Genomic DNA, 15,981 nt, shown 5'->3' with positions numbered 1-15,981 from the left:
ATTCAATAAATGCAATCAAATGCAAATTTTGAATGTCTGCAATAAATCTTAGAGTTTAAAGTACCAGATTAGACTATTCTGCCTTAATTAGTTTAGCTGTCTTTGGTTTGAACATGGCTCATTAATTTAAATTAAATAAGCAATGCAAAGCCTGTGGACAATAAATTAGATAAATGTAAACGTCAAGGACTGCAATCCCCTGGCTATATTTTAAAGATAGTAAATATGTAAGACATCAGAACCAGATATTCCTTTTGATGATGATAATGAGATGTTCCAGATCGGGAGTAAAACTGGAAATTATTTTTAAAACCCACAGACACTAGAAGCATCCTGGCAACAAATTTTCTCTATTTCTGTGCATAGAAGTTGCCCTAGTTGAAGTACAATTTTAGAAGTTTATCGCCAAGTTGTTGCATTGTTGTGCTATTTTTAATGAATGGGGTTGTGATGATGGTTTAGGAACCTTCGCCATCCCATACTATATGCTTTGTTTCTGGGAATCATTTATGGATGCGAATCACAAAGTTACCTACGTTGCTTTCATCCATCCACTAGAGTTTGTTAGAAATGTATCCCCAGCTACAGAAACTGCAGCAACTAGTAATTTGGTTGGATGTGTCAATTTCATGCACAATAACAGCAAAATACATGAGTTATTTGAACCAGCTGAGAGTTTGTTTCCGGGCACCAATCAGTAAATCCATCAAAAAGAACTGATGCCATTTTCTAACACCAAACAAGCATGTTTGTCGACATATGTGCTCACTCTTTCTCTGTCTTATAGTATTCGGAGGGAGAACTTTAGAAATTCTACTCAGTGTCAACACAACTCTTGCTCTTCAAATGTCCATGTTCATTTGAGCTATTTGATGGTATGTACATAGACAGACTTTGCTCTGACATGTGCATAATTGCTCCCAGTAGCTCTCTTGATTTTTATAGAGGTCCTTTTGCCTCAGTTGTAGGTGCCAACCTATAGCACAGTAACCCATTTACAATAGGCTCCCCTCTTAGATGTAGGGGAAGAAAATGTAGTCAAGGAGAAGCAAATTTAGGTTGAGAGTACATGGCAACATTAGTACTTGAAATAATAGCTCTCTTCCCATGAACAAATATTCTTTGCATAAAAATTCAGTGTCAGTTTTCTTTCTTTCTTTCAATATACTAGTGTAGAGAAAGGTAGTGTCCAAATGATAAAAACAGGGTTTTTTTGGATTCATGGTTATCAAAATTTAGAAGTACAGTGGATTTTTCTAGTGCACCATCAACTACTTACATTTGATGATTTTAAATCTAGACCCAGCTGATATATATATATATATCCCATGTTTGTGAAATGTGTCATGAGTCTTGCTATTGAACTAGTGCAATTACATTTTAAGCAACGACTCCATAGCTCTTCAGGGACTAAAGGGTTAGTTATGGGGCGCCAGCGTGGCTCAGTCGGTTAAGCATCTGCCATCGGCTCGGGTCATGATCCCAGGGTCCTGAAACTGAGACCCAAATCAGGCTCCCCTCTCAGCCAGGAGCCTGCTTCTCCCTCTCCCTCTGCCCACCCCGTCTTGTGATCTCTCTCTCTATGTCAGATAAATAAATAAAATCTTAAAAAATAAAGGGTTAGTTATATCCTTAAACGCTAAACACATCCAACAGAGATATTCATATGAATGGTTAAGAGCTAGCACTGGGACATGATTTGGGAGACAGCAGCTTGAGAATACCATGGTGAGTATCTGATGATTATTCAAAAACCAGCAGCTTGTATGAGAAGATTGTAGAATGGATAAAAGGAAACCAAAAGAAAAGCTACGGGCTTCACCAATGGCACGCTCTTCTTCTATCATTTGAGGAGAAATTAATATAGGGATTATTTACAAAAGTGTGGGTAAGCTTTAGGACAGGTAATTGTTAAATACCCCACAGATAACATGGGGTTACCAACCCTGGGCTTGAAGGAACAAAGGAGGCACTGATTATTGGAACTTAGGATTGTTCTATGGAGAGGGTCATATGATAGGAGGTGGAGTTGTTAGAAGAGGGGCACTGCCATCCCACCGGCCAGCTGGGAGGGAGGCAGGGGAATACCTACCCCAGTCACACTTTGACCTTTTTCTCTCCCCTGCCGGTGCCTTCCAAATGGCCAAACCCAACATGATGCTGAAGGCAAGGGAGCTTGTTGGTATAAGGACAGAAGTCAACCTCCCAGGGCAATTAGCAAAGTGTAGAAGAATGCAGTTTTCCACTGCAAGCATTTTTGGAGAAAAATCACCTCATTGTCTACATGTCTCTCAAGTTGGATATGATTATAAAGAGGTTTATTGTGAAGAAGTGAATTAATTCAATTTAATTTTAATTGGTATAATTGAAGACTACCTTAGAACATTTAAGTACAATTACAATCTCATGGCATAACTTGCTCTGTAAATGTGTTGCAGATTTTGATAAGTGAAGTGTATGGAAGAGCAGAGAACCAAGAATTACTTAGTATCAGAAGATCTAGATTTTGGTCCTGGCCCTACAAACTGACTGCTCTGAAAAGTCTTCTCTGTGACTTTGGGCAAGTTACTTTACTTTTCTGACCTTAGTTTAAATATAAGTAAAATGCCCTCAAAGGGTGGTGGTACAGATCAGATGAAAACATATTTAAAAAACACTTTATAAGCCAAAATGTCTCTTCCAGCACAAGTATCCACTCTTCCAGCATTGCAAAATGGTGTTTAAAGATAAATGCTGGGCTTGTAGAGAAATAAGCTGACTTTTCGATACATTTTTTTTTTTTATACTGACAGATCTATCTCCTTCCACCCAGACGGGACTCAGCCAGCTTCCCACCAGATCTAATTAGGTTTAAAATGAGATTCAGGAAGATATAATAGCTTATTCTGATTGTTCTTTTTATATCATACAGTCTCTAAATATTCATTGTGCTCATATGATTAAGCTGTAAATCAATAGGAAAAGCCAATGGGCTTCTTTGAATTTTTTATTTTGCTCCATATATTTGGCTGTACCAGTCATCTCAACTTTCTCCCAGTTTTTACTTTCACATTTGCCCTTACCCATTTTGCTCTGTCCGAAGAGCTCCTAATCACATTTCAGCACCCGAAGTAAATATCCTCTCCTTGGGAAAGCCCCTCCTTCTTCCCACCTAAGATGACTTGTTCCTCCTCGGGTACATTTCGTGCTTGGAACACATCTCTATTATTGCAGGTAGCACTGTGTATCGAATGAGAATGATTTGCTTCTATTTTTGTACTTCCAAGTAGTCCCCGAGAGTCTTGACTGTAAAGGTGTTGTCCCATCTGAGTTTCTATCTCCATCAACTAGCACTGGCCCTTTGTGTGGGCTCGGTTAACTGGAATTAAAGCTCTGGGGAATAGGTGTAGATGTACAAAAAAGAAATGGGGAAGCCTGGTTTAACTGAAATATGCTTTCTCCTACTCAGATTAGTTCATCAGATTCAAATTGCTAATATTTGGGATAAGATGCTCACTCTTTTCTTTCAGGGTAGAGCTTCTGCAGAAGATAAAACACTGACTTAGATGAAAGTCTTCAAAAGGGTTCTAAGCTAAGAGTGATCATAAATGCAGTTTTGAAGGAAAACTTGCTTGAAAAACGAGCTTGAGAAATTCTACCAGATACTTTAAAGCTACCTTAACTTGATGGAGAGGGAGGGGTGGATAAGACTTTTTGTTAGCATTTTTTCTGTCAGTACCTATTTTCCATTTGCTAATTAGTTTTTGTTATCTCTTAGTACTCAGTAGCATGCATGTAGCAAGTGTCAGAGGTTCAAGAAAAAAAAATTTTATGGGAAGAAATAATTAAACTGGGAAAAATTCTATCTGTTGACTTCATTCCACCCCCCTTATACACACAAAGACAGACATCTCCTAGTTTGTTCTTTTGGCCTTTTTTCTTAGCCTGAACTTGTGAGGTTTGAAGGTAAAAGCAGTGGCTCCAAAAGCTGATTGTTACACCTCATTGTCTCAATGAGATAGGTGGACTGGAGGCAGTAGAGAACATTTCTGAAAGTTCTGTTTGTGATTATTTGATCTTAGGTGTTGGGCTAAAGAATGGCGAAGTAGATTTTAGACTTCGCACATGAGTTTTCCCATTTTGCAACAAAGCCAAATAAAAGGCAAACTCATGTTTATATTTTAACTATTATTTTATTATTATGTTATGTTAGTCACCATATAGTACGTTATCAGTTTTTGATGTAGTGTTCCAAGATTCATTGTTTACGTATAACACCTAGTGCTCCGTGCAATCCGTGCCCTCCTTACTACCCACCACTGGGCTCGCCCATCCCCTCTCCCCTCCCCTCTAAAACCCGCAGGTGGTTTTTCAGAGTGCACAGTCTCTCATGGATCACCTCCCCCTCTGAGTTCCCCCCCTTCATTTTTTCTTCCTTCTCCTAATGTCCTCCATGCTATTCCTTATGTTCCACAAGTAAGTGAAACCATATGATAACTGACTTTCTCTGCTTGAATTATTTCACTCCGCATAATCTCCTCCACTCCCATCCATGTTGATAGAAAAGTTGGGTATTCGTCCTTTCTGATGGCTGAATAATATTCCACTGTATATATCGACCACATCTTCTTTATCCATTCGTCTGATGAAGGGCATCTCAGCTCTTTCCACACTTCAGCGATTGTGGACATTGCTGCTATGAACATTGGGGCACATATGGCCCTTCTTTTCACCACATCTGTATCTTTAGGGTAAATACCCAGGAGTTGCAATTGCTGGGTCATAGGGTAGCTCTATTTTTAATTTTTTGAGGAACCTCCACACTGTTTTCAAAAGTGGCTGCACCAACTTGCAGTCCCACTAACAGTGTAAGAAGGTTCCTCTTTTGCCACATCCTCTCCAACATTTGTTGTTTCTTGCCTTGTTCATTTTTGCTCTTCTAACTGGTGTAAGGTGGTATCTCAGTGTTGTTTTGACTTGAATTTCCCTGATGGCTAATAATGAACACTTTTTCATGTGTCTGTTAGCCATTTGTATGTCTTCATTGAAGAAGTATCTGTTCATGTCTTCTGCCCGGTTTTGACTTGATTGTTTTCTGGGTATTGAGTTCAAGAGGTTTTTTTTTTTTTTTTTAAGATTTTTAAAATTATTTATTTATCTGACAGACAAAGATCACAGTAGTCAGAGAGGCAGGCAGAGAGAGGAGGAAGCAAGCTCCCTGCTGAGCAGAAAGCCTGATGCGGGGCTTGATCCCAGGACCTTGGGACCATGACCTGAGCCAAAGGCAGAGGCTTTAATCCACTGAGCCACCCATGTGTTCCAAATTTGAGAAGTTTTTAATAGATCTTGGATATCAGCTCTTTAGATGTATTGTCATTTGCAAATATCTTCTCCCATTCCGTGGATTGCCTCTTTGTTTTATTGACTGTTTCCTTTGCTGTGCAGGAGCTTTTTAAATTGATGAAATCCCAAAAGTTTGTTTTTGCTTTTGTTTCCTTTGCCTTTGGAGACGTGTCTTGAAAGAAGTTGCTATGGCCAGTGTCAAAGAGATTGTTGCCTATGCTTTCCTCTAGGATTTTGATGGATTCCTGCCTCACTTTGAGGTCTTTCATCCATTTTGAGTTTATCTTTGTGTATGGTATAAGAGAATGGTTGAGTTTCATTCTTCTATATATAGCTGTCCAATTTTCCCAGCATTATTTATTGAAGACACTGTCTTTCTTCCATTGGATATTTTTTCCTGCTTTGTTGAAGATCATTTGACCATAGAGCTGAAGGTCCATATCTGGGGTCTCTAACCTGTTCCACTGGTTTGTGTGTCTGTACTGTCTTGCTGTCTTGATGATTACAGCTTTGTAATAAAACTTGAAATCAGGCAACCTGATGCCCCCAGCTTTGTCTTTCTTTTCCAACATTTTCTTGGTGATTCAGGGTCTTTTCTGGTTCCATACAAATTTTAGGATTGTTTGTTCCAGCCCTTCGAAAAATGCCGATGGTATTTTTATCGGCATTTTTCGAAGGGCTGGAACAAACAATCGTAAAATTTATATAGAACCAGTATTTTTTTTAATGTGCCCTCAAAATACCTCAAGTTTCAAAAGATGGCTTTGTACTGGCCAATGTGACCCATTCAGAGGAATGTTTTGAGTTTTAAAAATATTCCTCTTAATGAAGATAATACAGCCAAACTGATATTGCTGAACCTTCCTCTCTTTTGACTGTATTTTAGGAAGCAATAAATCAATGAGTCATAAATGCTTCTCTCCACTTCTAAAGTTCCAGGCTTAGGGGAGAAGGACCAATGGGAAGTTGGTCGTTTTCAGATAAAGAGGAATTATAAAAGGCCTTACGAGCATCCATGCCAGCAGAACAAACTTTGCAATCCACAAGTGCTCCTGGGGAAAAGTTGAGGGGTGGGAGTGGGCCAGTAGGAGCCCACCATAAGCAACATTCATCCCTAAGGTGGAATATGCCCAAACTATAGAAATATTCCATACTGCAGCCAGTGAGAGGTGGAAATACTAAGTGATTGGTCTTGTTTCTGTGTTCTCATTTTTATTAGTCCTTTCAACAAATAAACTTCTTTTTCTTTTTTTTAAATAAACTTCTTTTTCAATGCACAATGTTGAGGGGTGCTCAGTTTTGTTGAATCATGTGATTATGTTAGGAAGAAGTGAAATAGAAGGTAAATTATTGAAACTAACTCACAGAAATCATTCTATAACACACATATCTCCTTCTGTTTAGTTCACATTCTGACTTTTGGAAAGAAAGCTAGCAGATCTGATTTTCAAGAACCCAAATTCCTATAATATATTCATCTGCTATAGCACCCTCTAAGCTAAGTTCTTTATATGCAATCTTAATTTCTTCAAAGGCTGTGGCATTTTCATAGCTGTATAGTACAAGAGACCTGGACTAAAAATAAGAACAGATGAATCCCACCCTAACTCTGTCTCTTAGCTGTGTGGCTTTGGGCAATTCACTTCATCTTATCAAACCTCAGTTTTGTCATCAATAAACTGGATTTATTACTGTACTGTTTACCTTATAGATTGAAATCATAATAGATTATGGATGTGAAGAGTATTCTATCTGTAGAGGAATAGGTAAATATAAAGAACTATGTCTCTATTCCTGTGGGATGGTAGGAATCATCACAACCATCTCCTGCCCCAGAATAATCTAGGGATACAAAATAAAACGAATAACATTTAATAGCAGCTCTAGCCCTAACCCCCAAGAACAGGCCTATTTGTTTAAATAGTGCATGTACAAGCCTAGTATACATACAGATGTGTCTAAATCGAAACTCACAGAGTGGGAAAATGAGAGCTAGAAGTCCGCTTCGACAGCCAGTCCAACCTCTTTCTTTTACATGCAGAGAAACTGAGGTTCTCTTTTCTCCTAAAATGAGGTGTTCCTCCTCACTTCCCAATGTGTCTTTTGGCCAGGCTTCATTTTTGATGCTTCCAACTTTCATCCAACCAGTCAGTTACCAAAATCTACCTTTGCAAGAGCTAGCAATTTATTTCTATTTATCCTCCTTCAGACAGCTAATATTTCATGCCTGTACTCTTACAGTAACCTCCTAGTGTGTCCCCTTTTCCTTCCCCTATTCATTCTCATGTTACTGGGGCAATATTATTAAATGATTACTTTTATCATGTTGCTGCATTAATAAATATCTCTGCTGGCTTCCTGTGGCTGTGGGATAAAGAACAAACTCTGTAGTCTTGCTTTTAAGATTCCCTACAATATGCCCTTGATGTTCCTCATCTATCTCCTGCTACCCCCTCTACATAAACCCCATGGCCCTGGGAAAATGTGGTCTTTACTCTTCCTCCAAATGCTTCCCTACAATATGCATGTTCTTCCTTTATTTTTCCCACCAATATCCAGTCATCTTTTTCTGGTAGCTCATTTTGCTCTGGGGAACAACTTAACCCCTATTAGATGCAATCTTGCTGGACCATCAAACAAGGTACCGAAAGTGGGATTGTGGCCCTAATTGGGCCAAACACGCTCTGCCTGGAATTTTCAGTCTGAATGAAGTTACATAGGTACTAAACGCAAGGGCTGGGCCTGATTCATCCAGAAAGTGATTCCTGAAATATTGTTCATTAGATCTTACTGCCTAGGGTTCTCTGCTCTCTGTCCTTTCTGAAGTTTGGTTCCTTGGCTTTCCTTCGATTTTCTCAGCTATCTCATATTCTCGGAAATGTTCCCTTTTGTATATTTAGCCAGAACAAGTTGCTCTTACCTACTATCAGGAGCTCAGCTGAGCTTGGAAAGATTGCTAAGCTTCCAGGTGTTGGAGTAGCTGATTAAAGCCACAAGCCAGGGGCGCCTGGGTGGCTCAGTGGGTTAAGGCCTCTGCCTTCAGCTCAGGTCATGATCCCAGGGTCCTGGGATCGATCGGGCCCTGCATCAGGCTCTCTGCTCAGTGGGGAGCCTGCTTCCTCCTCCCTCTCTCTCTCTCTCTGCCGGGCTCTCTGCCTACTTGTGATCTCTCTCTGTGTTTCAAATAAATAAATAAAATCTTTAAAAAAATAAAGCCACAAGCCAGAAATGAAAGAGTTTAAGCCTTCAATCACTCTTGGTGAAAGTGTAAGTGAGAGCCTAGAGCTGGAGCAAGTGCTGACTCCCCTGTTTCATTTCCCTCTATACAACCTCATATCAGTTGGGGGTCAGATGATCAGCATGAATGTGAGGGTTATTTTGCTGTTGAGGAAGTCTAGAACAAAAGGCTCCAACATTTTAGGGACCTTGAGGTTCAGGGGAGAGGGACAATGGAGAAGGGCTTGGAGTGGAAAAGTACTGGGAATTTAGAGTGGGGAAGTGTCTGTAAGGTTTCCCCTTCCTCTCCTGTTAGAGGGGCCTCAGCAAAGACCTTTGAAGGTGATCTCTGCCCAAGGCCTCACATAAAGAGACCTAGGAATAAAGGCACAGGGGTTAGGAATGCAAATACGTGAAGTGGGGGACTGGCCAGAGGGATCTGAGTCCTTGAGTGCAACTCCCCTCAGTGCTCTGATCACACCGAGTCTGCTACCAGGAGGGCAGCTTTTCCCCACGAGGACCAGTAAAGCCATTGTAATTGCCTACATTCGGGCCTAAGAAATCACACAAAGGTTTTTTTCACTCATGCCTTTCTTTCCTTATTTCTCTTCCTATCCAAGGCTAAGTTTACTTTTATTTACATAAAGCCTTAACAGAGTAATTCAATCCATATTTGATCTTTTCTGTTTCCTCTGAAGTCTCATACCACCACTTATTTTGAATAATTCTTTTGAGAAGGTATTGACAGGTAACTAACAGCTATAAATTACTTACTTTGTATTCCTTATCTTCCCACCTCAAATGTCAGTATCTTTAGGCAAAGAGTTATTTGTACTTTACACACATCTATAATTCCTAACAAAATTATGTGTGTAGTAAACAAGACAATTGTGGGCAAGTAGTCTGTAATGGGTGATTTGAAAGGCACATGTCCTAAAATCTCACCCAAATAATTATTGAGATAATTATCTTTTTAAGAAAGTTTTATCAGCTACCTACAAGGGAGCACAGTATCAGTGATTGGTTTCCCCATTATTCATCGGCACTCACCTTAAGGAAAGATTTATTCCCATGTGAGCAAAGAGTTAAAGGAAGAGTAGCATTGATTTAAGGAACACCATGTGCCAGAGCCATGCAGACACTTTCCAGTACTTATTGATTCCTTTTTTTAAATGATTTTACTTATTTATTTGACAGATAGACAGAGAGAGAGACCATGAGAGAGGGAATACAAGCAAGGGGAGTGGGAGAGGAGGAAGCAGACTCCCCATCAAGGGAGCCCAGTGCGGGTCTCGATCCCAGGACTCTGGGATCATGACCTGAGCCGAAGGCAGAGGCTTAATGACTGAGCCACCCAGGTGCCCCCAATACTTATTGATTCTTTACAGTACTCCGAAGCAAGCATTTTCTCCATTTTTAAGAGAAGGGTATTGGGGCATAGAAAATGACTTAATTGTCCCATGATCCTGCAGTTCTTAAGTGACAGAAGTGCTATTAAACCAGGTCCACTTGAATATGAAGTCTATTACATCTTCCGAGAAAAGATCAAAGCATGGAATGATGTGGATGCCAAAAAGAGGTATCGGAAGTGTGATAGGAGATAGGTGATTGCCAAAGACCATCCCTTCCAAAAATTTTCCTTCTACAAAATTAAGTTATTTAAGATAATTAAGTTGAAAAAAATGAAAGAAGAGCTAATCAATTGGAAAGACACCTTGTATTCATGGATTGGAAGACTTAATGTGGTTAAGAACCCAAACTGATCTACAGATTCAGTGTAATCCCTGTCAAAATCCCAGCTGCTTTTTTGGTAGAGATTAATAAGTTGATCTGGGTTCATAAGGAGCCCAAAACAGTCTGGAAAAACTTACCACAAAGCTAGAGTATAGTCAAAACAGTCTGGAAAAACTTACTACAGAGTAATCAAGATAGTGTAGTGCTAACCTAAAGGAAGACATATAGATCAATGAGATAGAATTGAGAATCTAGAGATTAACCCATACATCTATGAGAAATTGATTTTTGACAATGGTGCCAAGATCATTCAACAGGAAAATCGTAGTCTTTTTAACAAATGGTCTGGAGACAACTGGATACCCACATGCAAGAGAAAGTAGTTGGACACCTAAATTACCTTACATCATTTACAAAAATGAACTCAAAATGGACTAACAACCTAAATTTAACAACAGCTAACTATACAGTTCTTAAGAGAAAACATAGGAGTAAGTCATATGACCTTGGACCTGTCTTAGATATGACACCCAAAGCACAGGAAGCAAAAACAAAACAAAACAAAACAAAACAAAACAAAAGGAAAAATTTTTTAAGTTGTGGGTCAAGAGATATCATTAAGAAAATGAAAAATAGCTCACAGAATGGGATAAAATATTTGTAAATCATACATCTGATAAGAGACTTATTTTTAGAATATATGAAGAATTCTGATAACATTATAATGACAAATAACCCAAATAAAATTGGTTAAAGCATCTTAGTAACTATTTCTCTGAAGAAGAGACACAAATGGCCAATAAACACATGAAAAGATGCTCAATATCATTATTCATCAGGGAAATGCAAATAAAACTACAATGAGATGCCACTTCACACCCATTAGGATACTTATCATCAAAAAGACACATAATAGCAAATGTTGGCAAGGGTGTGGAGAAATTGGAAAGCTTGCGTACTGCTCACAGGAATGAAAATGGTACAGCTGCTTTGGAAAACAATCTGATAGTTCTTCAAAAGGTTAATCATATGGTTATCATGTGATCCAGGAATTCTACTCCTAGGTATATACAGCCAAGTGAAATGAAAACGTATGGTCACACAAAATTTTCCTTGATAGCAATATTATTCATAAAAGTAGAAATAACCCAAATACCCATCACATGATGAATGATAAATAAAACTTGGTACATCTGTATGATTAAATGTTATTAGACAGTGAAATGGAATACATACTGATATATGCTTCAGCATAAACATTAAAAACATTATGCTAAATGAAAGAAGCCAGATTCATAAAAGGCCACATATTACATGATCCCATTTTATAAAATGTCCACAATAGACAAAATTACAGAGACAGAAAGTAGATTAGTGGTTTCCTGGGGCTTGGAGAGGGAGGGAAGTATGGGGATTGACAGCTTAATGAGTACAGTGTCTCTCTTTGGGGTGATGAAAAAGTTCCAGGGTTGAATAATAATGATAGTTGCTCAACACTGTGAATATAATATAACTGGAATTCTCTAATTATATTGGTGAATTATGCTTCAATAAAACTGTTAAAAATTATTTGCATTAGTTTTGCTTCCAAGGGGAATAGCAATTTTCTAGCTTTTTTTTTTTTTTTTTTTTTTATAACTGTCAGTTTTTGCCCCCATCAGTTTGGCCCAAAATTATTTGTACATTTAATAGTTCCATGTTTGCTTCTGGTTCTTGATGCAGCCTGAAATGAAATAGGCCCAGTTTCTCCAGTTGCTCTAGTTGGGAGGGAAGACCTGGGTCATTGAGTGACAGGCATCTGTGTGCCTATCTAAATGAGCTCAGTCATCCCCATTTCCCTTGCGCATAGATGGCATAGTTGGGAAAGACAGGATAAAGTCCTAGCCACCACCTTTCTAATCTAAAATAAGATAGCGACAATTCTTTGAACCAAGTGACACAGCTAGATTTTTTACTCACTGAAAGCTACTTGAGTATATTACTTATATTGCAATCTTTCAAAAAGAATATTTCATCATTTTGGCAAATACTTTTTATAGTAAGTATGTTGCTTTTCTCTGGAAATGCAACGGTAATGTTCAGTACTTTCTCTACTAATTTGGAAAAGTCCCACGTATTAGTGAAATGTAATTAATTATACTGACTAAGCAACCAGCTAAAGAATCCAAAAATTCACATATATAAAATTCAAAATTATCTGTAACCTTCACTTCTCTCTGACTTTTATTTTACATAATGGGTTTAGAATGGATAAAAAAGAGGAACTAACAGTTAAAATATCACTTTAAACTTATATTATCTCAGTATTATTCCTTCCCATTTTACTGATGAAGAAACTGAGGTACAGAAAAACAAAGGGATTTGTTGAAGGTCACATATAACAGATACAGATTCTGATTCTGGATCTTCCTCACTCCAACACCCGTCTTTTTTATTTGCTACAGAATATAGCCTCCCAATTAAGTGAAGCTAATTTCATAATCAGAATATTAACCACAGATTTTTATTAATAAGTGGCATATATGCCACTATATAATGGAAAGAATAAAACATTTATTGTGTCACTGGGTTAGAAAGCATACTGAGAAAGGAAACCCTTTCATAACTCTGGTAAGGATGCCATAAATTTCAGATAATATCTAAATGTTATCACCATGGTAATCTTCAAAGGCTGAGACCTGGCTGACTCTCTTAATTATATAGACCAGAGTTCACTTGCCTGTATAATGTGTACATGTTGGAAGGTTGCTGATTATTTCTGCTCTCATTCCTGTGAGATTTTTGCTGCAGTTTCACACAGTTACAATTTACTACCAGCATATGCTGGCCCTTTCTCCCTTCATTTTGTTGTTTCTTTGACTACTGAAAATTTTGAATTTTTCACTTATATTAATATTTTTCAGGAGGAATTGTTTCAGCTAAGAAAGAAATTTGAAAGGGACAGTAGCAGCATCAACATATTTATGGGTACTTTTTAGTCAAATCAATGAGGATCAAATGGACATACTAACACTTCCCTGAAAGAAAAAGAAAAAATTAAATGCCTTTGGTGAATATTTCTGCTGTATCCAGTAGTCTTAAACAACATAGATTAAATAATGGTCTCCACGAAGAACATTTTCAGAGACATACTATCTATTGGAGACATTATTATGCATCATTGATAAGATGAAATAATTGAAAGAAAAATACCCAAAGGTCAAAACCAAAGCCGCAAGCCTTTCAATTTATTCCACCTGGTACGTTGTCTGAGAGCCAGTCACCAGCCCTCTGCCCTCTAGTGGTCAGGTATTGTAGTTCAAGCCCCTGCAGAGCCACAGCAACCTTTTCCTTCATCACACTCTGTTGACTACACTGGTTGCTTTCATTGAGAATTCACTAGCAAGAGCCAACACAGTCCATGATTGGCCAGTTTCCATATGATTTTATGCAAGAGGGATTGGATTTCATTCATTCATTTAACATTTATTGTATTTATGATGTGCCTGGCACTTACAAAACTGTTGGGGGTACAATTATAAATAATGTACAATTTATACCCTCAAGAGTTTCCATTTTAGTGAATGGCATAACTTACATTAATGTATGCCAGAATTCATCAGAAGCACTTTTTACACATAACTTCATTAAATCCTAACAACACTAAAAGAAAGGTATTATTCACTACCCATTAAAAAACAAATAAACTGAGGCACAGAAACATTAAATTAATACATGGGAGAGATGTGATATGAACCCAAGTAGTTTGGCTTCACAGATCACAAACCTTCCACAAAGAATCAGTCTTAAAAAACCACACAAAAACCTGTATCTAAAAAGTCTATTTTCATAGACTTTTGATTGTGATTGATGAAGCAATCAATCATTCATGGTATTTCTAAAAACATTTGCATTTCTCTCTACAAACATACATACAAGTCTTATTGTTTGTATTGAAATTTAGCAATCAGAATAGAAAAGACATTCATTTTCTTCTTATATTATCCCATGGCACAAAGACCAAAAAACAATCATTCATTTTTTTTCTCACTGATACTAAATATTTGCTACTGAGCTAATACTATTTTTATGTTCAGTGAAAGTATTGAGAACCAGGATGCTCTAAGATAAAAATCACAGAAACAATAGAAACAAACAGGTTATCACTGAGAGTATAGTCCTATCATCTTCCTAAGTGTTTGGATATTCTGCATTTATTTCCTCTTCATTTTTGAAAACCTGCTTTTTGCTCTCTAAAACTCAATTTTCCCATTTCCTCTAAAATGAAGTTTTTATGGATGAATATGAATTGTACTAAATATAGCACCATGAAAGGCCCATCATTTGCACTTCATCAATTAGCAGTTATTTTTAAGATTGGTTACTTGTTATTCAATATGCCTCCCATTTCCTTTTACATTAATGAGCTGAGACATCACCCTGTAGGTTTTTCATTTGTTGGTTGATTCTGAACAGTATACAGGAAAGAGAGGGAAAAAAGAAAAGTTGAAGCAGGACTTTTAACAAGCTCTTCTCTCTCTTCATAAACCTGATTAAACTGCTGATGTTGGAATAAAAGGACAGAAAAAGTCTCCAGGAAGCCCAGTTAGCAGTTAAGCAAGATCATTGCTTATTTTTCATAAGAATGTTCTGAAACTTCCTATTCCAGCACATGAAAGAACCCCTTTAGCTTTCCTGTCTTTGATCAGGTCTAGGAGTTTTATAACTATACATCAACCACACTTCAACTTCTTTCCACCAGGCTTACCCCTTCTTCCCTGCCCTATTTTCTCCACTTTTATAGGTCAGTACTTAACCCATCAAATAGAACTATTCCAACCCTTAGCCTTTCAGTAAAGAGGGACTAGGTGTTTTACGTGCTTCCTCCCAATGCCTTCTGTCTCACCATACATTTGGAGAAGCCAACTATAATATCTTTGATTGTGGATTAATCATCAAAAGTACTGTGTATTAAATGAATGGCTTTATTATTTTTCGGGGAAAGGAGCAATAAATTGTATTACATTATTCCTACTAATGTGATTGCACATTTATAAGGTTTGATCAAAATACCTATTTAAAACTTAATTTATATTTGTGTCTAAATGTTATATATGAAAATCTGAAAAGGTTTATATTGTGTTACCCAGTAAAGCAGGAATTAAGGGAACTAACTTTGTAGATGCCAGATAAATGCCCAGGAGGATTTTTGAATGACACACAAATTTGATTATGAGCTGATAGAAAAATAAGATGTCAAGGAATAATCAAATTAATTGATCATTTATAACAGACTGAGAAAGGTCTCAACACTTCTACTTGTCATTTTCCAGGCATTATACTAATGCCCACAACTTGGGCATTATGTTAATAATCTACTTGCTTATTTGCCTCCCTCACTAGATAGAAGTTTTCTTGAAGAACTGCATTTAATCTCTATCTTCACGGTACACAGTACAAGTTGACCTATGAATAATGTAGGGGTAAGGGGCACTGACCCCTTTGCACAGTACAAAATTTACATAAAAGTTTTGAACCCATGTAAGTTTTGAAAACATAACTACTAAGAGCCTACCATTGACCAGAAGCCTTACCAATAATATAAACAATTGACTAACATATATTTTGTATGTTACATGTATTATATACTGTATTCTTATAATAAAGTAAGCTAGAGAAAAGAAAATTTTATTATGAAAATCATAAGGCAGAGAAAGTACATCTATAGTA

Source organism: Mustela lutreola, chromosome X (genome assembly GCF_030435805.1).
Source record: "Mustela lutreola isolate mMusLut2 chromosome X, mMusLut2.pri, whole genome shotgun sequence".
Taxonomy (NCBI): Eukaryota; Metazoa; Chordata; class Mammalia; order Carnivora; family Mustelidae; genus Mustela; species Mustela lutreola.
This window is presented reverse-complemented; position numbering follows the sequence as displayed.